The sequence below is a fragment of the Lissotriton vulgaris genome, chromosome 10, assembly GCF_964263255.1.
Source record: "Lissotriton vulgaris chromosome 10, aLisVul1.2, whole genome shotgun sequence".
In the NCBI taxonomy this organism is placed as follows: domain Eukaryota; kingdom Metazoa; phylum Chordata; class Amphibia; order Caudata; family Salamandridae; genus Lissotriton; species Lissotriton vulgaris.
Genome location: NC_141698.1, coordinates 654,989,960 through 655,016,049, shown reverse-complemented (window position 1 = coordinate 655,016,049; position 26,090 = coordinate 654,989,960). Strand labels below are relative to the sequence as shown.

The 26,090-nt window shown below is 48.5% G+C and overlaps 1 pseudogene; it reads left to right on the top strand.

Annotated features, from left to right (window-relative positions):
- Positions 1–2,429: 2,429 nt before the first annotated feature.
- LOC147688639 (uncharacterized) lies at positions 2,430–25,784 on the top strand (annotated as a pseudogene).
- Positions 25,785–26,090: the final 306 nt, after the last annotated feature.

The window sequence follows — 26,090 nt, the reverse complement described above, 5'->3', positions numbered from 1 at the left end:
GTAGTAGATCACGTTTCTAATCTCCACAGGTAAAAGATATCAGCACGCCATTGCCATTGCCGTACCTTTGCTCGGTGTAGCATGGAGCAATTATTCAAATCGGCACCCGCGTCCGCGTTCGCTCACAGGACTGCCGCTGCTGCTCTCAGGTATGTCAGCCCTGCACTCGTTGCATGGAAGCCGACTCCGCTTTTCTCTTATGGCCGCCAGCTGCTTTTCTCCTTTCAGCCGTCAGCCGTCAGCCGTCAGCAGTGCAGCGTAATATAGAAACCCTCGCACTCGCACCCGTGCTTAATACCGGGTTTTTCAGCTCCGCAGCTTTTATTCGCAGCTTTTATCTTTTCAGCCGCCAGCCGCCAGCAGTGCAACGTAGCATAGCATAGAATCCCTTGCACCCGCATCCGTGCTTGATGCCGGGTTTTCAGCTCTGTAATTGCCTTCCTCGCGTTCGTTGCACCGGCGCGAGGAAGCCAGCTCCGCTCCTTCTTTTTTCAGCGCTCAGCCCTCCCGGTTTCAGCTCTGTATTTTTTAAATCAGCCTCGGTGGATTTCGCATCTCGCCTGCGAAGAGAGGGTAGACTCAGGTGAGCTGCTGGCGTAGATCCTCACTCCGCCATCTTGGATCCGCCAGTGAGCCACACAAGTAAGTTTGTTGTTTCATAGCGCACTGGGCGGCTGCGCTACCATGAAGTCCAGTGGGGTGTTGCTTTCCAAGGTACCTTTGTTTTCTGTTCTTTTCCCTATCATTGTTGTTGTTGCTTGCTTTGTTGTCGTTGGTTCCCCTCTGCTTCATTTGTGCTGGTTTCCAAAGTTACTTTTTTTTCTTTTCGTTCTTCCCCTGTCCGCCTCCATGCCCCTCCCACATTATATAGCTTTCTCTTTCTCTCTGTCATGGTGTGCACTGTGATCCCGGGAAGCAGCTTTGGGTTCAGTCCAATGCAGCCACATCCTCCCACAACCATTGTTCGATCCTATCCATGGGGAGCTGTATCCCGGGCTCCCTGCGACACGCTACAGGCTGAGCCGCCTCTAACTGCGTTTCTTGTACACCCATGTCTCCCTTGTACTCAAATGGAAACAATTAAAGAGAATATGAAGCAGCTGAGCCAAATAAAATATATGTGCTGTTTTTATTGAGTAACATGTATATAAATGTATTTAATTCCTTTCATGATACAACGCACATGTCTTTTTTGGCCTCCAGGAACACGGTCAGAGGGCACAACCCGCAATTAAAGTTATGGTATTTATAAGGTTATCAAGGTCTTCATTTCCTGGTGGCTTCTTATTTTCATCATCAGTTTTGACTTTTCGTCATCAGTTGTGACCTTTGGAACTTGACAGTTTCTTCTTTGGATTGGTGCTTACATGTTGTGTATCTTGAAAGGAAGGAAACACATTTATATACAAGTTACTGGATGAAAAACAGCACATACACATTATTTGGTTCAGCTGCTTCATATTTTCTGCAATTGTTTTCATCTGAGTGACCTATATGATCCTGTTTGGTTCATAAGAAAACTTTGAACTCTATGCACACCACTTAATCTTTCATAGATTACTTTTGTATTTAACCTTGATAAAGTCCCAAGAGGGGACAAAACACACGTCGGCTAAAATTATCTATGGCTGAAACTATCTATGAAGCATTTCTACCATAATTTCTGTACTTAGTGTTGAAAAAATTGTACTCACAGTTACAGCATTGTTGGCTACTTTGTAATACTGGGACCAAGTAAAAAATAGTAATCTCAACAATTGAAGCGCTGCCAAATTTTCTTATATCACCCAGGGCTTGTCAGTGCAGTATAGTGGGGTACAAAAAAATAGTGTCTTTGTAACCTTTGGACATAGTCATATCAGTTAGCTAGTGAGCAGGTACTGTGTGTGAAAAATCTGAGCTTTTATGAGGATTGGCCAGGGCTGGGCACATTGAGGTACATCATGCCTGAGTCACACAAGATAATAGAGTGCTACTGTTGTAGCATGTGGGACTTGGTAATGTGCCATCTTGGCGTATCTGATGTCAGATTACACTTCAGTGTAAACGAAAAATACATAAGTAGCCATTAACTCAATATGTCACATAAAACTGCTCTAAGAGTACAATTTTCAGAACATTAGGTCCTGTACATTCATCTCTGGAATCAGGATTGTATTAATGACATGGCTCTGTATGCAGAACTGTGGAGGTAGGATTAAAGATGGCACAAATAAATGTAGTGCCAGTAGCGAAATAATGCAAAGTCCAGAAAAATATCAACATTTGAAAAAGAAAGTGATAAAGCCATTTTTAAAACAAAAACGGAAAAAAAATACAAATGCAAAAAAGATAAAAGTTGGCCAAAAATTAGAATAAGATGACAGTTATTCAAAGGCAGGTACATATGCTTCTCTAGCAGTGGTACATTTCTGCTTCTTTATTCAGCCATGTGTGACAGGATTAACTCAGGTAATCCATTTGTTATCTGTTTTTGATGAAGTTTAAATTAGAGGTCACCTCCTTGATTTCCTTTGTATCTTCTTAATTTCATGCAGCGTAAAGTGTCTTTGATGGTCATGGCTGGTGTTTGTAATGTTTTACTAGAGGAAATTTGAATTCTTATTTGCTAATGTTGCAGTGATGCTCCTGTTTCCTAATTTCCAAACATTAGTTAATTACTCCTTGTGTATCATTTTTCAGTGGAATGTTGCCATGTAAATAACAAACAAGGTATTGGAGTTCAGACATTGCTTAATGCTAAAGATGTCTACGTCGGCAGTGTTTTTGTGAAGTTCCTCTGTTGCCAAATTTAAATATAGCGGTACAAAAGGGGGTAGTAATGGACGGAGCATCTGAACCAATCAAACACTCACACCCAGTCAAACGATCTGGGTTTAATCCATCACCGTTCTTTAGCCCACTCTGGCACCCCAGTTCAGACAAGGCTATATGCAATTCAGTCTGCCCCTGTGCCTCATGGGAACAGTCCAGCCCGAACTGCCAAGCCAAGCCTTCCCTGGACCGGAAACAAGCTTCCGAGGACCGGTTTCTGGCATTCCAGCCGTCTTCAGCCCGGCTTGCTTGAATCCAGTGGCAAAGTGAGCAAGGGACTCACGTCTGAACTTACCCTGCCACACTTATGGCGGCCAAAAGCGGTACAAAAGGGGGTGGTAATGGACCAATCAACTGTGGTTTTTAAATTTAAATATAGAGCAGTTCGGGCATGGGTAGAAACCTATAGGTTTGTCAGAGGTTTGGGCTTTGCTTTGAATCTTTAATTGTGACTGAGGGCGAAGGTGCCTGTGAAATAGATTGATGAGTTTGCTTGCTTTCTGCCTAGAGTACTTATAGTACTTTTTGAAAGATGGTAATTCTTTTACATGACTAATAATATATGATAGTGTCCCTTACAAAATTTAGTTTCAGATCTAATTTTATGTTGCTTTTTAGGTCATCCGTGATGGGCTTTTAGTGCCACCCAGTGTTGACTACCTTTTAAAAGAGAGCTTGTTTTGCACCTTTTGCGTTTATTTGAAAGCGTATTCCTAAGACAGAAGGGCCAAGTTGGTTTATTGAGCCCCTGAGTGGATAGACTTCATTGTCTTCAGTGGTGAGGGCTGTCCAGTTGTCAATTGATGGCTTCAGGGTGTAGGGGTGGTTGGTGAGCGTTCAGTGTGTTAGTTGTCTTCGTCAAAGTTGTCGTAGATGCTCTTGATTTTGTGGTGGAAAAAGGTGCTGAGTTTGTCGCCGAGGTCTTGTGAGGTAGGTATGTTGGTGGACTCGATGGTGGGTTGGGCGAAATCCTTGATGTTGAAGAGTTCTTTGCTGTTGTGTGCGTGAGTGGAGATTCTGGCTTCAATCGCTTTTTTTCTTGTTTTTCTGATGAGTTGGTGGTGGGCGTTGGTTGCGGCTCTGAAATTGTTGTGGACTTCTGTGGATTTGGTGTTCCTCCAGGCCTTTTTCGAGGAGGCGCCAAGTGTGTCTGGACTCTCGAAGTTTGGTGGACAGGACATATAATGATTAAGCACACATGCCTGATCATTATTTACATGACACCCTGCTCCAAAGGGTTGCCTGGGGTGACTAATATGAAATAAAAGGGGATTTTGAGGCTTGGCAAGTAGCTTTAAATGCCAAGTCGAAGTGGCAGTACACTGCACGCATGGGCTCTACAATGGCAGACCTGAGACAGGTTTGAAAGGCTACTTATGTTGGTGTAATCAGTGCTAGACGTTTACTGTTTACGTTTCAAGTACATGTCCTGGGTATATGATATACCACTTTACAAGGGACGTACAAGGGACGTATCAGTAATTTCTGAAAAATGTAAATCTTGAAAACGCAGCTACTAGAGCATTGTATGTTTGTCAGGTGTAAATACCCTTTAGCGGCCTTCCATTAGCCATGAAGATACTGAACTGAGATGTTTGGCATCATAAAATAATACTAAGTGAGGAAGTCAAAGTATTGTCTGTGCGAGAAAGACTCACAGCTCAATTTCCATATTTAAGGTGTTTTTTAATCTATACTCCACAGTATGTACATCTGTTGAATGTGCAAATAATTACTCAAGACTATTGGAAGCAGAAAAAATTATCCCAGTGAATAAAGGAGGACAACTTGTAAAGGAAAAGAAACGTGGGACATACAAACAATGGTTATTAGAGGTAAGCACACATTATAAAACATTGCATCAAATCTGTTCAGAGGACACTTCAATCTGAAAACAATTTACTCACTCAGAAGACACTTTCTTCTATAATGACAATTTTTTTATTAAAGTCTGCTTTTGAAACCAGTCACTTTCAACTGAACATTTGCCTCAGATTGCCTAGAGGTTTGTGTTTTGAGATTAGGAGGATATCAAGTGTCCAATTTACAGAGACACTAAGATGCAGTTACTTTAGGTGGCTCTTCTTTCTTTTTGAGGCAAGAGTGTGAAAAAGGCTTCCTGCAAAAAGTATGAGTTTTCTTTCTTGTGATAGTTTAGTTAGGTAAGCCCTTAATAGAAGGAACATGTAAGTAATTAAATGAATGTTAGCCACGTACTTAATATATTACTGTAATCGTCTTCCAATGCATGTTCTGCTGAGACAAAGCATTGCGTTTTGGAATAAAATGGTGCAGTAAGTTTAACGTGATCACAAAGTTATACTGTTCAGTTTTGAGAATACATTTTTAAGATAATAAGTCACCAAACCAGCTTCTCTGATTTGCATGAAGCCAAATCAATACCACCACACTCAACCATCTGTAGGTTATTGTACCAAAACACTATTTGTTCATTCTCATGTCCCATCCTAATAACCATGCATATGTGGTGAATGCACACAAGACACAAAATACTTAATGCTGTGGGTATAATAATTGCTCGAAAAGTGGGGTACTTTTAGAAGACACAAACAGTCCTGTGCTACATATTACCAAGTGCAGAATTGAATTAATTGGCCCTTTTTCTACATGAGAGTAGACAGAACATTTCATTAAAGAAGCAGATGACAACAGTATAGAATATGCAGCACCTAAGAAAGTAAAAGAAGGATCCTTGCAGACTTCAACCACATAAGATGACATTATCCCCAAAGGTACAGTATGAAATTATAAACTCCTTTTGTATACCGCTTGCGTTAACAATTTGATGTATGAAAGTATATAGTTTGAAAGCACATAACTTGCAAAAATGAAGGTCCTCATCAACTCACATAGAGTTTCTGCCACGGAAAATGTAATTGGTTACTGACACATAATACATTTACAATCTAATTAAACATATTTTGCTTACTAAATGTACATTGACGTACTTTCTTTTGTTATAGTTCTTCATACATCACCTTCTGCAGAGCAGTGTACATTGCATTCAGACAACAGTACAGCATTATCAGATTATACCCCACCCGTAGATGACACAGATGAAGATCCAATTGACGCTGTTTGGGATACACTTTGTAGCAGCTTAAATGGGGAAATGGATGCTCAGCTTAAAGATGATTTAATTAATGACTCCGATTCTGGTTTTGAACAACTTATGGAGCAAGTTGGATATAGCATTCAAATTCAAATTTGTTCTGATCAAACTAATACCACAGATGAATCATCGCCTATTTTTGAGGGCTCCAACAAATGTTTAGGGGTGGTCATATTATTGCTTTGTTGCTTTATTATTAGTTTTCGCTTGAGTGATGAGGCAGCTGGCTATATGCTGAGTCTCATCTATTTGCTCTTGCCACGTGATAAAAGAATGTTCAGAACCATGTATCACCTTCACAAATATATCAAAAAAAGTGTTAAGGCCCCAAATATTACTTACTATTGTGCTACTTGCTATACACATGTTGATAAAAACACTCAGACCTGTCCCAACCAAGACTGTGTGAAAGATTTGATTCAAAGTGACTTGGTGTCTTATTTCATTCAGCATAGCATAATTGCACAGCTACAGACTATGTTTAGGCGAAAACATTTTACTGAAAAGGTGAGGAAACATCAATTTGATCACTATATGGAGAATGAGAAACAATCAATGAAAGATGTATATGATGGGGAAATGTATTTGGATTTATTCAAGAGTGGATTCCTGAAGAGCCCTAACAGCCTTTCATTTGCAATGAACACAGATGGTGTTCCTGTATTTAAAAGTTCTAAAATATCAACGTGGCCAGTGCACTTAATGGTAAACGAGCTGCCTGCATCTCAAAGAAAGCTGCGTGAAAATATATTACTATATGGTATTTGGGTTTCTGCAAAAAAGCCAATAATGTGGTCTTTCTTAAAACCATTATATAACGAACCTGCACAGCTGGAAAGTGGAGTGTCATTTAAAGATCACAACAATTGTAGTTTTACTTGTCATGCTACACTTCTGACAATCACTTGTGATTTACCAGCTCGTTGTCTTGTTTCAAACAGCACCCAGTTTAATGGGAAGTTTGGGTGCTGGCATTGTCTACAATAGGGTGAAGTCACTGTTTCAGGAAAAGGGCACTGCAGAGTATTTCCTTATAATGCTGAAAACCCAAAAGGCCCACCAAGGACACTCGATTTTATTTATGTATTTATTTTATTTTTATTTATTTAAAGAGTTTTATATAGTGCTGGCTAGACCCGAAGGTTTCAGAGCGCTTTACATGAGAATCAACAATGTAACAGAAAAAGATCAACAATTACACCATACATAAAAAAAATAGGCATTACAATTAGGAGAGGAGAGAAAGGAGAGCGAAAAGTAGTGGAGGGGGCAGGGGAGGTGAGAAAGGGATGATAAGGGAAGAGACAACAAGGAGAGACGAAAGGAAGTCTGTCTAAAGATCGACTGGGTAGGTGACGACCAAGGCCCATCTCCCCTATAGCTAAACCAGGTAGCTCCATCGGGCATCAGACAAAATAGTTCAGTCTCAATACATTTAGAGAGGAGAGAAGGAGAGACATAAATAGAGGGAAGATGTGGGAAGAGACAACAGGAGAGACTAAAGGAAGTCTGTCTAAAAACCAACTGGGTAGGTGACGTCCAAGGAGGGAGTCCCCGGCCAGTCTCCCCTATAACTAAACCAGGTAGCTCCATCGTACATCAGAAAAAATAGCTAGATCTCAATTGACGAGGGAAAATTAACAGATAAACAGGGTGCGGACTAAGGGCCGGGACAGGTGAGGGCAAAGGTCAGGGGTGGGGGAGGAAAGGAGACAGGTGAAGGGGAGAATGGAGACACATCAGGGAGACGAGAAGAACTGTGCCCAATGTTTGGCTGGGTAGGTGATGGTCGAGGGGGTGAGCCCAGGCCAATCTCCTCTAATAATAATCAGCCATGTAGCTCAGGTCTCAGCGGTCAGGAAAAATAAAGATAACAGTTTTGCAAAGTTTCATTAGATACAGTAGCCTAGTCAAACATAGAATAACATGTCTCAATAGAGGATGGGGGAAAGGGGGGGGAGTTGAAAATGAGGGGCTGGGAGGCAGGTCGATTCTGTCAGACTGGCAGTGGAGGAACAGTACATCATGAAGGCTCAAAAAGAGTGAAAGGGACAATAGCACAGGTGGAGTCACATAGTCATTAAGTCCAGCGCCAAATTCAATCACCGCGTTGGGTTAGCTCGGCAAAGTTGGGGGACCATAAGGAGGGGGTGAGACAAGGGAGCCCCATAAGTGGAAAATCAAGTCTGGAGGGGGGAGAGCGTCCAAGTGGGAGTCATCCCAGGGCAATGGACGGGCAGGCGGCCAAAGGCTTGGACCAGCGATAAGCAGTGATTGAGGAACCGGTCAAAGGCATTCAAGGTGGAGTCCCCGGAGCCACAGTCCCCAACACCCTCGCCACAAAATGGCATATTCACAGATCACCAGAAAATGAGCGCCCCAAAAAAATCTGAGGAGCTAATACCAACCTTCAGGAGCAGGACTGGTTAGGGAAGGCAGGCGCAGGATCAAGAGGAACGAAGGCTGCTGGAAATCGATACCACCTGGACCAACATCTCTCAGGTCATCAAGAGAAGTTCAGCAGTAGAAACCCGACCCTGTCTGCTGTAGAGGCGGGGGAAATCTGAGTCCGGGGCCCTGACTGCAGCCTCGATGAGGTGTCCATGACTGCAGCCTCGATGAGGTGTCCAGACATAGTGTGGTAGACATGCCCAACCTACCAGACGCTTGTGTATATAGATCACAGTGTGAGGTTGTAGGGAGAAAGGTTTCCCTGATACATTCAATTGCCGCCATCTTGTCAGGCAGTGGCAAGAGTGAGATCAGGGATGTCGAGAGGCACCTTAATGTCCGTCAGTGGCAGGAGACAGCTGCCGTGGAAAACACATATCAAAAACAGCTAGAAGCAGATTGCCCTGACCAGTGCGTGAAATGCAGGACGTTCAGCACACATACTGAGGGGAGTGCCACCATCACAAGGTCAGGCAGTGATCAGGGCTGCTGAATTGAACAAGGGTCACTGCCGGCAAGCGTTTAAAATGAACAGTACCTTGGGAGCACACTGAAATACACCAGATGCCGCAGGTGGTCCGGTCTGGCTGGGGCCCCACCAACCCGTTGACTCTGCTTCCAGCACAGGAAAGCTCCTCCGCCGACATCCGGGCGGGACGCCCGGGAGCAGTCAGAGTGTGCCCTCCGATCCCACCTCACGAGAAACACCGATCGGTTTGTGCCGTGGACACAGGGAATTGCAGAACGAACAGCACTAGGGTCGAGTCCAGGTAAGGTAGGGGGGGAGGGGTAGCCAGCTCAGCTCCTCTCAGCAGCGGGCAGCTCAGTCGAAGCAGCGGCCATTATGGTTGGTTTGGAAATCTTCAGGGCGAGGGCAGGCAATCACACCTGTTGAATGCTGCTGTGATAGGCTCACCGGAGGCTGAAGGTAGCAACAGTAAGATAGGCTTGCCCGCGACGGAGGAAGTCCGCTGGCAAAAGCGGCAGGGGGGGCGGGCAGAACAACAGCCGGGCTCAGGCAGGACTCGGGCACAAGCAACCCCCAGCGGGTGAATGCGATGCCGCTCCAGAGATTACCGGGGGAAGCTCGTTATGCAGCCAGCAGGAGGCTGAACGGGCCTCCCGCCTGCACTATAATGCGCTCGATTTCTAAAGTCACTGCCAGCCACCGCAGCACGCGCCCCGCTCACTCACCACATCCAGCCCGGTACTTCAGTCCACAGATCTGCTGTGATGTTCCGCGGCATTGCCCATCCTCACACCGCCGCCATTACGGAGCTGGAGCGCGCAACGCATCAGTCGCTCTTTCTCCGGTCTTCGAGGTCCAATTTCATCCAGTAAGGGGATCACCCCTTTAAGGGTAACTCTGATTGGGTTTCCACAGTGCTTGGCTCATCAGCGGGCAGGGTAGCATAGGTTAGTACGGCTACCTGCCCTTGGATCGCCCGTAAGATAACCCACCATAATTTGCATACTGATGTAAATAGTGCAATAGCTAATATCAAGAGTGGACTTTCTGATTACAGTGTAAGAGGGATCAAAGGTCCCATGTGGTTCATGTTTTTGAAACATTTTTGTGTAACCAGAGGATTTGTGATTGATTACATGCATGGTGTATGTAGTGGCATTATGAAATTGTTTTTTTTAAAAAAAAAAGCTTTATTGATAAACATAGACATACAATAGCAATCATACAGCCACATCGGGTCGGCTGGCAACATTCCCAATGATCATAGCAGGATGAATGAATACACAGCCCTTCAGCCGACAACCCTAGGGCCCGGCGGCAATTAAGCAAACAGGAGGAATAAGGTCTTTATTTTATTTTTTTTGAAAAACCAACCAACCAAAAAGTAAGAAAATAACTGCAGAGGCTAAACGCAGGGCAGATACATAAGTAATCCTTCTGGGTAGGGAGTACCACATCTACAACTGTTACGTAGTAACAAGTGAAATTGCAGCTATGAGAAGAGCAGACGGGAGGGGGAAGGGGGAAAGAGAGCAAGCCAGCAATACATAGACAAAAATCCAGACTAGAAGGAACATCACGCTAAGGGGAGTGTAACACCTCCGGTGGAGGCACAAAAGGGAGAGTACAAATTTCACCACGATACTGGTTCCACTGGTTCCATACCCTCCCCCACTTCCTGGGCCTGCCCCGAGCAATGTAGACTGTTTTTTCACGAAACATGCACCAGTCCATGTTTCTAGACCAGGCCGAAAGACTGGGCGCCCTCGACGATCCCCACAATTGCGCAATGTCATGCTTAGCGATCATATTACCCAAGGTGGCCCACTGCGTCTGTGCTACATTATAATCATTGGGCTCCCACACATTCAACAGACCCCTTCGGGCCTCAGGCAAAAGTGAAACACCCGTCACCTCGGTCATAACACCATGCACACGATTACAAAAAGACACTACCGCCGGACACTCCCACAGAATATGAAGGAATGTACCCACCATTCCACACCCGCGCTTACACAAATCCTCCGAAGCATACTCCATACGTAACAAGCGAGGACCCGTCATGTACACTCGGTGTAGGATTTTCAACTGCACCAATCTCAGACGGGCCGAGATTGCTACCTTCTTCGGGGAGGATATCGCCGCCTGCCAGTCCTCATCATCAAGTTCCAGTCCATCGCTGGTCCAGGCCGTACGGAGCTGTAGAAGAAGGTCCGCTCTGTCATTTATCAGCTTTTTATATATAAGTGAGATCGTACTGTCCGGGACATGGCTGTCGAGTACTCTGTCCTCCAGGGGTGAGGATTCTGGAACGAGCGTGCCGGCCGGAAAAACAGAGGAAAGGGCGTGTCAGGCCTATAGGTACCGAAAGTATTCTCGATTGCTGAGTTTGAATTCAAGTTGCAGCTCCTCAAAAGACTTTATCTTGTCTTTCCGCCAAAGGTCCCCCACCCTACTAATCCCAATGAGGTCCCATTTTTCGAAACCCTTGGTAGTCCACAAATTGCCTAACCTCTCGGCTGCGTAGAGTGGAGTCGCTCGAGTGAGAGTGTCCGACCAGCCCTTACAGCATTAGCGTTGTACCAGACCCGCACCGCGACTCTGGTGGGCCCTGTCAATGCTACATCAGACCGTTTGGAATAAAGCGCCCTGTTATAGTCCTCGCCCGGCAGCAACCATTTGTCCATAGCGAAAGCCGGGTTCGAAGCTGGACCATACATCGCATGATTAACTGAGCTCAGTTGTGAAGCCCAGTAATATCGTCTTATATCCGGTAAGGCTATACCACCATCATACCAAGGCAGCGTAAGCTTAGCCAAGGCAATCCGGGGACGTCCGTCCCACAGCAGTTTTCTTTGTAGGCACTCGATCTCGTGGAAGTAGCTGGAAGGCACTAGATCCAGTGTGTTTTGGAGCGCATATAAAAATCTGGGGAGGGACATCATTTTGAATAAGGCTGCTCTGCCCACCAGAGACAGCGGCAGTCTGCTCCAAGCTTTCACGTCCGCTTTTAGGCGAATAAGCGGGGGGAGTAAGTTGCGCTGATACCTGACAGCTGAATCACGCGAAACATAGATACCTAAATACTTGGATGAAATTTGTATTGGACAATTGCGCGGTACGAGTGGAGTATCGTCTGTGAGCGAGTAAACACAGGACTTACCCCAATTGATGACCAGTCCAGAGTTCTTCCCAAAGGAATTAAGGACGTCGAACAATACCCCCAGAGATTTCCGAGGGGAGGTGAGGTAAAGGAGAATGTCGTCCGCATAAAGTGAGATGCGATCTTCAAAACCGGGAGTCCACCTGATACCCTGGAGGGACGGCTCCCATCACAACCAAGCGGCCAAGGGCTCCAGAGCCAAGGCAAAAAGCAGCGGAGACAGCGGGCACCCCTGTCGCATACCCCTCCCCAGAACAAAGGGACCCGACACTCAACCGTTAACAACTGCCTGGGCTAGGGGCTCCTCATATAGTAACCAGACCCATCCGATTAATACCGGTCCGAAGCCGAACTTCGCCAGGGCTGCCCATAGGTACGGCCATTCCACTGTGTCAAATGCCATAGTGGCATCCAAAGAAACGAAAATGGCTGGCTCACGTAGCGTCTCCGCCCTCGCCAGCACGCCATGAAGACGGCGTGAATTCAACGAGGTATTGTGGGTCGGAATAAAGCCAGACTGGTCCGGGTGCACCAAATCTCCGATCACTTTAATCAGACGGTTAGCCAACATTTTTGCCGAGATTTTAGGCTCCACATTGAGAAGTGAGATAGGTCTATAGGAGGTACAGAATTCACGGGGTTTACCCTCTTTAGGGATCACCACGATAGACGCTAAACGCTGGTCACGAGGAAGCGAGCCCCTCTCCCTGGACTCCAAGAACATCGAGCGAAGATACAGCGCCATTTTGTTCGGACACAACTTGTACAGCTTGATGGGTATGCCGTTCGGGCCCGTGGCCTTTCCAGAGCGGATGGAGCGAATAGCGAGCGCTACTTCATCAGTGGAGAAGTCCGCCTCCATTAGCTCTCTGTCAGATTCGGACAAGCAAGGCAAAGCGATATCCCTAAGCAAAAGATGGGAGTCTTCCTCCGGCCGGTCCGAGACCGGCACATACACCGTTCGGAAGTGGCAAGCGAACTCCTCCACGATCTCCAACGGATCCGTCACACGTACACCATCCACTCGCTCAACCACCGGTACCATTCGATTCAGTCTCCCTCTTGTCCAGCCAAGCTATTAACTTCCCCGCCTTGTCACCCACATCATACAGACGGCCCTGTTGCTCTCGACTCATGGCCTTCGCGGCATTCGTGACCAAGGCTTTATAATCAGACTGCTTCAGTTGCAAAACATGCATCTTTTCACACGTGACCCCACACTCAAGATCCTTCTCCAAAGCCACTATATCAGACTCCAGCTGCTCAACCTCTCCATTGTGGCGCTTCTGAAAGTTGGCGACTAGCGACAGCGTCTGACCCCGTATCACAGTTTTAAAGGCCGCCCATAGGGACACAGACGAAGACACCGATCCCACATTTTCAACGAAGTAGTGATCTATGGCTTTAATCACCCCAACCGTGGTCTCCGGAACACGGAGATGCCAGGGATTAATTGGGGCGACCCGGCCCCCTGAGTCTAAATGGAGATCTATATGGATACATATCCAGAATATAGTCAAGTCTAGCTAAGCTCCCATGGGCCCCGGAGTGGAAAGTATATTGAGCCTGCCCTGGGTGAAGCATCCGCCAACAATCCACCATACCAAACGTTTCCAATAAAACACTCAGGCAGGACTGCGATGGTGTAAGAGCCCTGGGAGGATGTCGGTCCTCCAGGCCATTAACCACCGAGTTGAAGTCCCCTCCAACCACTAGAATCCCCTCAGGAAGCCTCAACATCAGTTTCCCCAGGTCGACAAATGTGGTGGCCTGCAAACCCGGGGGGACATATATCGAGAGGATGGCGACTGTTCTCCCCTCCCACTTATCAACAATCGCCGCATATCTTCCCCTATCGTCCAATATTGTTTCATCAATCTCCAGGGGAAGGGAACTACGGATCATAACACCAGCCCCTCTAGAGCCTGAAGTGAATCCCGAGTGTGCCACCAACCAGTAGCCCCTCCGGTTCATTGCATGAAACGTGTTCCCAACCAAGTGTGTTTCTTGCAGTAATACAATGTCGGGGGAATGGCGCTTCACATATTGGAGTACAATTCCCCGTTTTATTTTGTCCCCCAAGCCGTTGACATTCCAACTCAAGACTCTCTGCCCCCTACCCCCCATCCTGAGAAAGAATAGCAGGGTCCCCCGAACCCCACGAAGGAAACACAGAATAAGCCATACAAAAATACGTAGCCTCGAAAACAAAGCAAACAGTAAAAGGAAAAGACCCCCCCTCGCCTAAAACACCAAAACAACAACCCCCCACCCTGCACCCCTGCGATAAAACCAGAAAACCACCCCATTCTGCAGTGTGCCTGTCGCCCTACCCTAGAAAACTAAACTACAAGTAGAAAAGGAAACACCCCCGGAGGAGGAAAAGTCCCGAACTCCCCGCCGCCGCAGGGTTTGTCTGTAAGAGTGTCATTGACCCAAAAAAGGATAACAATCCACCGCAGCACGGTACGATCGTAGCACACGCCGGTGCCCCTACTCCTCCTGGTCCCGTTGGCTGCCTTCAGCACATCTGGATTGTTCCGCATTGTCCCGTGGCATAGATAGTGTGTCCAACCAGTCACTGACCACCTCTGGCATATCAAAGAACAGCACCCGCTCATTATGTTCGATGCGCAATCGGGCGGGGAAAAGCATAGCATATTTCATGCCCAGGTCTCTTAGTCTCCGCTTCACTCCAGAAAATCCCAGTCTCTGCTTCTGCACCGAAGGGGTAAAATCAGGGTAGAAGTTGATGGACGCATTCTTGATCTCGCTGGGGCCGCTAGTCCTCGAGGCCGGCAGAATGGCGTCTCTGTCCCTATAGTTGAAGATCCGCGCAATGATGGGTCGCGGTGCAGCCCCCTGTTTGCGTCTGCCGCCCGGGACTCTGTGGGCACGCTCCACCGCAAAAAGGTTACTCAGGCCCTTAGGGGCGAGGTGGTTGAGGATCAGATCTTCAACGAGTAAGTCCGTCGATTGATCGGCTGAGGACTCCGGAACTCCGACTATGCGGACATTATTGCGCCTAGCGCGACTTTCGAAATCCTCAAGCCGGCGGGCAAACTGGTCTGGTCTGAAGAGTCCGGATCTCAGTCTGGAGATCGGAGACATCGGTGGTGAGACTGGCTGTTTTGACATCCAACGACTTGACTCTCTTGTTAGTCTTGGCCAAGTCCGCCCTAATCAAGCCTACATCCACCGCCACCGTGTCGATCTTGGCCGCCAAAGTTTCGTATTGTTGACCTATTGATGATTGTATACTCGCAATGGCGCCCATCATGTCTCGAAGAGTTGGCTCCTCCGACTCAGGGGGGCCACCACCAAGGTCCTCCGGGGTTTTGCCAGTCCCGCTAGGCGAGCCCTTGTTGCGCGCAAATCTGTACATAATGGTGGTCTGAGTTACGCCACCACGAGTCGCGTTCTTGAGGGACCGCTTGTCACTATCAAACTTGCCCGCCATGGTGGGCTGCGCGCCCCTAAGGGGCTTTTGGGACCTGGTGTAAATGGCTCCCCACAAGGAAAAACCACGAGAGACTGAAGTGCAGGGTGTCGGTGAAGATCAGTCAAGCGAGTGCGCTCACAGGCGAGCTTGGTCACTAGGCAGCCACTTCCAACCTTCTTAGCAGGAAAAGCGAAACCGAAAGTAGACCCCGGGTAGCCGTCCCCTTCCACACGCCGTTGTTGTTCAACTACTTTTGGGGTGCTCCGGATGCCCAAGTCCCAGGATGAGCCACGGTGTAGGCCTTCATGCTTCAGGAAGGAGTAATTCGGGCGTTCGGCATCCAATTCAAAATTGAAAAAGGCCTTTCAGATCAGGAGAGTCTCAGCTACTAGAACCCGTTGTCAGAAACAGGATTTGCGCCAGGATAGACGGAGGCGGCGAGGGTCTCGGGAGCTCACAGCTCACCCGACCATCTTGGATGCGCGCTAAGCTCCTCCCATTATGAAATTGTTGATGACCATCTGGTTCACTAAAGAATATAAGCATCATTCATACTCTTTTTATGAAAAAGTCAAAGTAGTTAAGGTCTATTTGAAACAGATAAAGCCCACACTGGATGTTAGTAGAGTTCCAAGGTCTGAACTACCATATTGGAAGGCCCCAGAGTTTTGAAACCTTCTTTTATTTTATGGAATGCCTGTGTTAAAACATGTTTTAGATAGATCACGCTATTTAGACGTTTGTGTCTTTATGAAAGCAATTCATAAGCTATTAAGTGATGAAATTAGCCAGGAAGATTTAAATATAGCAGAACAGTGTTTACTTTTGTTTTTGTGTAAATATTTAATGATTTATATGAAAAAAGATTTTTGACAATGAATGTTTATCAATTGGTCTGCTTTGGGGGGGCGTGGCTTGAGCGCCGATGGGTGAGGCGACGTGAGCCGATAACTCCGTGCCCGATCCCTAGATTATCCTGTTTAAATACTCCTGTAAACAGCTGAGATCGGCGTGAGGGGTGACGGAAGATTAGGAGGTGGCAATCCGACCGACACTGCGGATCCTGAAGCCCTAAAGCGACCCCGGCGCAGCTTTTACTGCTATTGGCGACTGGAGGAGGAGGGCAAGATGGCGGCCGAAGCTCCTAGAGGAGGCGGACCTGTACTGGTGGCATAGCGCTCGCGCCGGAAGAAAGAGTGTCCTGAGGGCTCAGTTGTCCACACTGGCGGCAGACCCACCGGGACGAGGGAGCAGTGGTGCGGATCGGCAGGCGGTGCTGATTGCTGCATTCCCAAGAAACGCCGAGCCGGAGCTGGGATCAAGATGGCGGTCAGGACCCGGCTAGACTCCAGCCCGTAACCCGAAGATGAAGGGAAAAGAGCTCGAACGACGGGGTGGTCGGCCTGGGGCGGCGGTGTGAGCGTCTGGCTGTTGTTGAGGCCATAGAGAACTGAGACCGGCGAGACAGCTGTGCAGCACCCTAGAACTGCACGACGCTGAAGGAAAGCCGCCTGAGACACCTGGGGGCCTGGCATGCCACCGGAGGTACAACCGAGCGGTCGGAGCTCCATCGGCTGGCGGAAGGGGTGTGCCACGGCTGAGGGCGCCCAACTACAGTCCCTGGTAAGTGTGGTGGACCGGGCCTGCACCCGGTACTGTGGAGGTGGGGCGGGAAGCAGGTCTGGGCCATCGCATGAGCGGGGGATGGGAGCGCGCGACTAGCGGTGCCAGACTGCCCCAGCAGGCCCGAGTTAGGAGAGCTGCGGGAGCCAAGCGGCCGGGGATCAACATCGGTGCCCACCGAGGTGGACGGGGGTGCCCCTGGGGACCTGTGGATTCAACGGGCAAGGAGAGGAACTAAAGGGAGGCCCACGCTGCACTGGAGTGCAGTTACCACCTCCCTGGAGATAACACAGTAGACTCCGCGATAGAGGGCGGGCTGCATAGTGCTCTTTTGGGATACATACTATAAAGGAGGCGCCAACGGCACCAGAACGGTGCGGGAGACTGGACCTAGTCTTGTGGGCTGCACAGGCAGCACTAAATTTCCACAGAACTGATCGCATGCAGGACAGGCTGAGATAAGGCTTGGGCCCAACGGGAATATCCATACCCGGCCTTTGAGAACTCGAGCGATTTTGCCTACTCTGGATGTTAGTAGAGTTCCAAGGTCTGAACTACCATATTGGAAGGCCCCAGAGTTTTGAAACCTTCTTTTATTTTATGGAATGCCTGTGTTAAAACATGTTTTAGATAGATCACGCTATTTAGACGTTTGTGTCTTTATGAAAGCAATTCATAAGCTATTAAGTGATGAAATTAGCCAGGAAGATTTAAATATAGCTGAACAGTGTTTACTTTTGTTTGTGTAAATATTTAATGATTTATATGAAAAAAGATTTTTGACAATGAATGTTTATCAATTGGTCCGCTTTGGGGGTCGTGGCTTGAGCGCCGATGGGTGAGGCGACGTGAGCCGATAGCTCCATGCCCGATCCCTAGATTATCCTGTTTAAATACTCCTGTAAACAGCTGAGATCGGCGTGAGGGGTGACGGAAGATTAGGAGGTGGCAATCCGACCGACACTGCGGATCCTGAAGCCCTAAAGCGACCCCGGCGCAGCTTTTACTGCTATTGGCGACTGGAGGAGGAGGGCAAGATGGCGGCCGAAGCTCCTAGCGGAGGCGGACCTGTACTGGTGGCATAGCGCTCGCGCCGGAAGAAAGAGTGTCCTGAGGGCTCTGTTGTCCACACTGGCGGCGGACCCACCGGGACGAGGGAGCAGTGGTGCGGATCGGCAGGCGGTGCTGATTGCTGCATTCCCAGGAAACGCCGAGCCGGAGCTGGGATCAAGATGGCGGTCAGGACCCGGCTAGACTCCAGCCTGTAACCCGAAGATGAAGGGAAAAGAGCTCGAACGACGGGGTGGTCGGCCTGGGGCGGCGGTGTGAGCGTCTGGCTGTTGTTGAGGCCATAGAGAACTGAGACCGGCGAGACAGCTGTGCAGCGCCCTAGAACTGCACGACGCTGAAGGAAAGCTGCCTGAGACACCTGGGGGCCTGGCATGCCACCGGAGGTACAACCGAGCGGTCGGAGCTCCATCGGCTGGCGGAAGGGGTGTGCTACGGCTGAGGGCGCCCAACTGCAGTCCCCAGTAAGTGTGGTGGGCCGGGCCTGCACCCGGTACTGTGGAGGTGGGGCGGGAAGCAGGTCTGGGCCATCGCATGAGCGGGGGATGGGAGCGCGCGACTAGCGGTGCCAGACTGCCCCAGTAGGCCCGAGTTAGGAGAGCTGCGGGAGCCAAGCGGCCGGGGATCAACATCGGTGCCCACCGAGGTGGACGGGGGTGCCCCTGGGGACCTGTGGATTCAACGGGCAAGGAGAGGAACTAAAGGGAGGCCGGCTGCACTGGAGTGCAGTTACCACCTCCCTGGAGATAACACAGTAGACTCCGCGATAGAGGGCGGGCTGCATAGTGCTCTTTTGGGATACATACTATAAAGGAGGCGCCAACGGCACCAGAACGGTGCGGGAGACTGGACCTAGTCTTGTAGGCTACACAGGCAGCACTAAATTTCCACAGAACTGATCGCATGCAGGACAGGCTGCGATAAGGCTTGGGCCCAACGGGAATATCCATACCCGGCCTTTGAGAACTCGAGCGATTTTGTGAGGGATTGCTGAGCAGCGAGGTACAGACTGGACAGTGTGACTACCACCATAAATCATGAAACCGAAGGGCAAGAAGGAGGACGCTGTAGGACAGGATGATAACCAGGGTGCGGAAAGTGGACTTGAAGAAGAGCTGTCAGGTATAGGACTGCGCCAACACCTCAACAAGATACTGGAGACGATAGCTGCAACAAAAGAGTCCCTTCACCAAGACATTGCGCAGGTGACGACAGGGCTCGGGCTCTTGCGCGCAGATCACACGAAACTAGCAGACAGGGTAAGGGAGAACAAACTAGCTATCCAAGAACTGAAACCGGCGCAAACTACATCGGAAGCCAGGCTAGGAGATGCCCTTGAATGCCTTGCGGTGCTGGAGAAGAGACCTGAAGACTCAGAAAGTAGAAGCCGGCACAATAACATATGCTTGGTGGGTCTGCCGGAAAAAAACGGAGGGAACTGACATGATTGCGTATCTAGAGAACTGGCTTAAAACAGAGGTTGCCCCGGAGGGACAGTCCTCCTTCTTTACGCTAGAGAGTGCACATAGGGTGCCGGCTCGGCCGCAGTTGCCTGGCCGTCCTCCACGTCCGGTAGTGGCTAAGCTGCTTCATTACAAAGACAGGGACGTCCTGATACAAAAAGCACGCTCAGCAGGACCCTTTAAAGTCAACAATGCCATAGTCACCATATTCCCGGACTACACCCAAGATGTCCAGAGACGCAGGGCCTCCTATCTGATGATTAAAAAGGAACTGCGAGACAAGGGGATCCAATACTCCCTGATATTCCCGGCAAAACTGAGGGTGATCCTGGATGGCACGACACATTTCTTCCAAACGGCTGAGGAAGCATGGACCTGGTTTCGAAACGTACAAAGCGGGCACGAATCGCTGCGCCACCAAAGCCCTATCAGATGCGTAAGTCCCAACGCCTAAAGAAACGGACAAAAAATCTGCAGAAACAACAGTTGGCCCAAATGGTGAGGGACAGGCAGGGTGCATTAATAGCGACAGCGGAAATAACGGGATCGTAGAAAACGGAATCAGTAGTAGGGACAGACTCTGACGAGGACAGAAGGAGATTGGAGGCAGAACATTCGGAATTGGACAGCACTAAAGGACCTGCGGTTACACCACGAACAGCGGAAGGAATGCTGGACGAATAACATGCGAAGACGACTCCCGAGGGCTGAATGGTCGTCATGACCCACTTACTCATATAGCTGCGCCTGGTAGCACTTGGGCATTCATGTTCTCAGACTGGTATTCTCTGGGGTCTGCAGCGGGAGGGCTTGGGCGAACGCTGCTCCCTGTCGGGCCGAGTCGCCCTTCCATTGCCCTTAAGGCTAACTGTGGTGACTACCACAGAATAGTGTTGTGTGTGTTGTTGAGAAGTTTGGATGGGGGCGGATAGTTTATTATTGGGTCCTGTTCTGGGGGGGAGGGTTACGGGGGTTCTATGGGGTGTTGATATTTGGGGATTTGACGATTGTGTGGGCGGAACTGCAGTGAATTGGGCGAGAATGCAAAGTTACTATGATGGGGACGTTACCTGATTTGAAATGTATCACATGGAATGTGAAAGGCTTGCACACAATGACTAGGCGCCACAAAGTGCATGCTTATTTACTGAGGAGAGGAATACACATAGCTCTATTACACGAGACACATCTTACTAGGGCAGAGGGTCAGGCGCTACAGCGTAGATGGAGGGGTCAGGTCTTCAGCACCGCGTATTCTGCGTTCGCTAGGGGGGCGCTCATATGGATGAGGGCCGGAGTCCCTTTTCAGGCCACCAGACAAGTGTTGGATCCAGAGGGCAGGTATGCTGCGGTAGAGGGTAGGCTATATGGTAGGGATATTGTGTTATGCAGTATATATGCCCCTAATGTCGAACAAGCTCACTTCTTGGCCAGCCTGTCGGGCGCACTGGCGCCATACCTGGCGGGCCCGGCTGTGGTGGGGGCGATTTCAATGCTATTCCAGATGTAGACATGGATTGATCACATCCTCCTCTGGCTGCCGCCCCGGTTCGGAAACTGGCTAAAACTAGATCTGACTGGCAAGAAAGATGGGGGCTGATTGATGTGTGGCGGGCACAGCATCCATATGATAGGGACTACTCATTCTTTTCCTCCATGCACGAGCTTCATGTCCGTATTGATGTAATCCTAAGCTCCCATTCGATTGCTCGTGTGGTGGCATATACTGAGTACCTTACCAGAACTATTTCTGATCACAACCCGCTGTTGATGTTGATCGACTGGAAACGAGCGCGATCCGCAGTTCCGACATGGCACTTGCGCCCTGACACGTTAGAAGACCAGGCATTTCGAACAGAGGTGGGAGAAGGTATCTATCGCTATTTTCAGGAGAACCAGGGAACGGCGACCACGAGAGCGGTAGAGTGGGATGCCTTTAAGGTGGTCGTTAGAGGGATTTGTATTAATAAATACTCAGGGACCAGGAAGACAGTGCTGGAAGATGTAGCGAAAGCAGAGAGGGCACTAAGCGACCTAGAGCAACGAAGGCCGGCGGAACAACAACGCTACAGGGGCAGCAAATGGAGGCTAAAGAACTGCTAGCGGCTGAGACCGAGAGGCTACGATGCTTTGACCACAAGGGCTATCTGGCGAAAGTGCATGCGGAGGGGGATAAAGTTTGGTACGCTGTTGGCCAAACTGGCTGATCCGGTACCAAGGAGCGGCCCGATCATGCGGATAGAATCGGATTCTGGCCTGCTGGTTCACTCGCAGGAGCTGGTGCTATATCGGTTCACTACTTATTACGAGTCCCTGTATCGCAGTAAGCGGGAGGGAACGGAGGCAGACATAGAGGAATACCTGGAGAGGGTCCCTCTGCCACAGCTTGATAAGGACCAAGCTACATTATTGGGGCAGGACATCACTTTAGCTGAGATACGCGGTGCAGTCAAACACATGGCCCGGAACAAGACACCGGGACCAGATGGGCTCCCTGTTGAATTTTTCGCTCAGTATATTGACGCACTGGCTCCCCGCCTGCTAGAGGTATATCGGGAGGCAGGGAAGGAAGGCCGACTCCCATGCTCAATGCGTGAGGCACTGATCATTCCCCTCCTGAAACCTGGACGGTCAGATGTGGACGTGGCCTCCTATCGACCATTATCCATGCTAACGGTGGACTACAAAATCTTGAGCCGGATATTAGCGACCAGACTCCTACCGCACATGACATCGCTGGTTCACGTGGACCAAGCAGGTTTTATCCCTACACTGTGCACAGCTTTGAATATTCGTCGCTTCCTGCGAGTTATTGCAGCTGGGCTCCGCTGCAGTCCTATCAGTGGACATAGAGAAGGCGTTCGACAGCCTGGAATGGGCCTTCCTCCATAACGTCCTGGGCAGATTTGGACTGGGCGATCAGTTTGTGAAGTGGACAACGGTGTTGTACTCCTCAGCCACGGCCAGGGTACGATTGGGAGAGGTGATCTTTGACCAGTACCCAATCATGAGAGGAACAAGGCAGGGCTGTTCGTTGTTGCCGCTGTTGTTCGCACTGGCAATAGAACCTCTCGCAGTTCAAGCGAGGTCAGGACTGTTGTACAGGGGGCTGCTGCACCGGGATAGACAACACTACATCTCGCTATATGCAGACGATTTGCTTCTCTTCCTCTGAGATGCTGAGACCGATTTGCATGGGGGTAAGTCCATGCTGTCGCAATTTGGGGCGGACTCAGGACTCAAAGTAAACTGGAATAAGACATGCCTCTTCCCGACTCGACAGGGCCTGCATCCTCCAACATCCCTTGGGGAGATCGCTTGGGAACCCACATGATTCACCTACTTGGGGGTTCGGATCTATCATAACAACATGGACCTGTTAGAAGGAAATTACGGACGCTGTATTAGGGCTTTAAAGGGCTGTATGGAGTTCTGGCCGACACTCCCCTGTCAGTAATGGGTAGAATAGCGTTGCTTAAGATGGTAGCACTCCCCAGACTACTGCACTATTTCCGTACTTTACCGATCTGGATCCCGCCGCGAATATTTAAAGACCTGAGATCAATGACTGTGAGCTTCCTCTGGGGCAGCGGCAGTCGGCGAGTAGCGCTCATGACGCTGATGAGACCCAGGCTCGATGGTGGACTGGCGGTGCCCGATTTTGAGCTTTACTATCTAGTGGCACAACTGCAGGTCCTAACACAAAATATAGCACGAGAATATCGAGGCCCGGAAGATAGACAGGGACAAGGTATACAGCGCCACGTCCTGGCCTACATAGTTTTGCAACAAAAACTTGGTCTGAAGGATTTGACTGGGGAGGAGCGGACTCTGCGGCTTTGCTGAAATAGAACCCAGTGTAAGGCGGGGGTTCATCACCCATATGCGCCGGAGATCCCGCTGGGGATGTTGACGGCACTACCGCATAGGGGGGACTGGACTTCATTAGCAAACTGGGAACAGTTGGGTATCCAGATCGTAGGGGATTTGTACCTGAACGAGGAACTGCTGCCCTTCCCAGAACTACGAGACACGTATGGGCTCCCGGAGGGTGACTTTTTGATCCATGCGGCGGTTTCGACCATGATTCAAAAGCACTGGAGAAATGGAAGAACTGAACCTGTGCTGACACTTGCTTGCCAGTATACCGTGATGGCGGCGGGGACTGTTAAAGCAGTCACGTGCCTCTAATCCCGGATGCTGCGGGAGGGCTTACGCCCCTTGGCGGATCTTAAAACAAAATGGGAAGAGAGCATAGGCTGCCCGATCCCGGATGCCACATGGGAACACATTCTTAAGAGGGCATGGAAGGGAAATAGGAACGCTAGGCTCCAACAGATTCAGTATTTTATTCTGCACAGGGCCTATCTGACCCCAGGCAAGATCCGGAAATATTTCCAGGTCCGAGACGCGGCGTGTCCCAGATGTTTAGAGGAAGATGTTGAACTAGAGCATATGCTATGGTTTTGCCCACGAATGGGGGGTTACTGGGAGGAAATAGGGAAACTTTTAAATGCAGTAACAGGGAGACAACTCGAATATGATATGGCCACCTGTTTATTGCACTGGTTCCCACACACGGCTAAGACTAAGGTAACCAGCACATTTATTGATCTGGGGCTCTTGTTGGTCAAACGAGAAATAACCTGGCATTGGAAGGCAAAGGAGGGACCCTCGAGCTGGCGATGGCGAAAGGAATTCTGCAAATGAGCGAACTGCGAGAGTGTTGTGAGGCTCATACAGGCTACCCGCATGGGCAATGATAAAGCGCTGGAGGTAGCTAGAGCATGGGAGTCCCTAGCACAAGCCCTGAGGGATTATCAAATGACAGAGGAAGAGAAGTGAGCGCTCAACATCCATGTGACTGATACGTAAGGTACAAAGATTTGCTAGCCCTTTGGAAAACTGTTACGAGGGATTGTGAGATTCTGGAAATGCCCACACCATCGATTCAGTAAGGGGGGGAGGGTGTTGAGGGGTGGGTTGGGTATTGATATGGGAGCATATCTGAAAGATGAGGAAGACTATGATATCTGTTTCTTTTGATTATGTGGTGATTTCTTAGACTCGATAACGCATGCTTTCAAAAGGGAAGGGTAAAGAAGTAGAAAGGCAGGGGGGATAATACAGAGTATTAGCTGTAATGACAATTAGATATCGCTTTCAGGGGTTCGTTAAAGTTTGTATGTTGGGGTGGGTGAACGGGAGACAAAGAAAAGCGGATACAAAAACTTCTTGCTAAACGATCAAAATTGTATATTTATTGCTTTTATGCCTCTACCACCTTCCTGACTCATGCCGCCCGACCTCCGGGTTGTGGGCTAAATGGCCGTATGATGCACTATTCAGGGACATGTGCACAACACATGTTGGAAGCTGAACTGTTGATCGGAATGGATATGTAATATGTCAATCTGCAATAAAAAATTTTTTTAAATCAATTGGTCCGCTTAGTAGACAGTGTAAGAGCAGCAGGGCCTCTGTTTACTGCTAATTGTTTTGTTTTTGAAGATCGCAGTGGTTTCCTTTTACAACATGTGCATGGTACAGTAGGTGTAGAAAAACACATTCTAGATGCAGTAAATATGATACAAGTAATACCTGTGTTAATGAAAAAAACAGTTGCCTCCTGATAGTGTTGAGGCAGAATTTTACCAGAGTATGATGTGTCCATATAAGAGAAACAGAGAACGATACTTAAAAATAGAAAATTGCATTTACAGCGTTGGTTCTACCTACCCTTTCAGCTTAACAGAGAATGAATATGTAGCAGTGACTCAGATCACTCATATTTTATGCTCTGATGTAGTAGCTTATAACAAAATATTTTTAGAACAAAGCAATATACTTGTTTACAGCTCAAATTACACTCGTATTCAGAGGAGAAACCAAAGTGTAATAAAATATGAAACAGAATCTGGAGTGTTTTCCTATGGCAGGCTCACTAGATTCATTCAGTGTAAGCAGACAGACATGTCTGTTAACCTAGCACTCATGGTTCCACTTAAGTGTGAATCCTATGACATCAGGGAACCAGTTCATCTGGTAGTCGTAGATAAGCTATCAGGATAACAATGATTAAATGTGTCTGTTTTTACATTCAGGTAGAAAAGTAATCATTTGTAAGTGAAATGCCAAATCGATTTGAAATAGATTAAGGCAAGTCATGCTAGAAAGTTCTTCTACATGCATGTCTCTTTTCATAGCGCATTTGATTAGAAATCCTCTTGATAAGCATTCTTAACCTGTGCTCCAAGGACAACTACAGGTCCGCGACACCTACGCAGAGGTCCTAGACTGCTCATAAAACATTGTAATGTAGGCCAAATAATAAACTGTATATCAATATAGAAGCAAAATGTACAACTGAACATTAAACAATGTTTTATAAATGTGCAGCAATATGAAATTGGAGGCTATTAATTCATTTGGTATCCTCAAATGGATTTTTGGGAGCAGTGCAA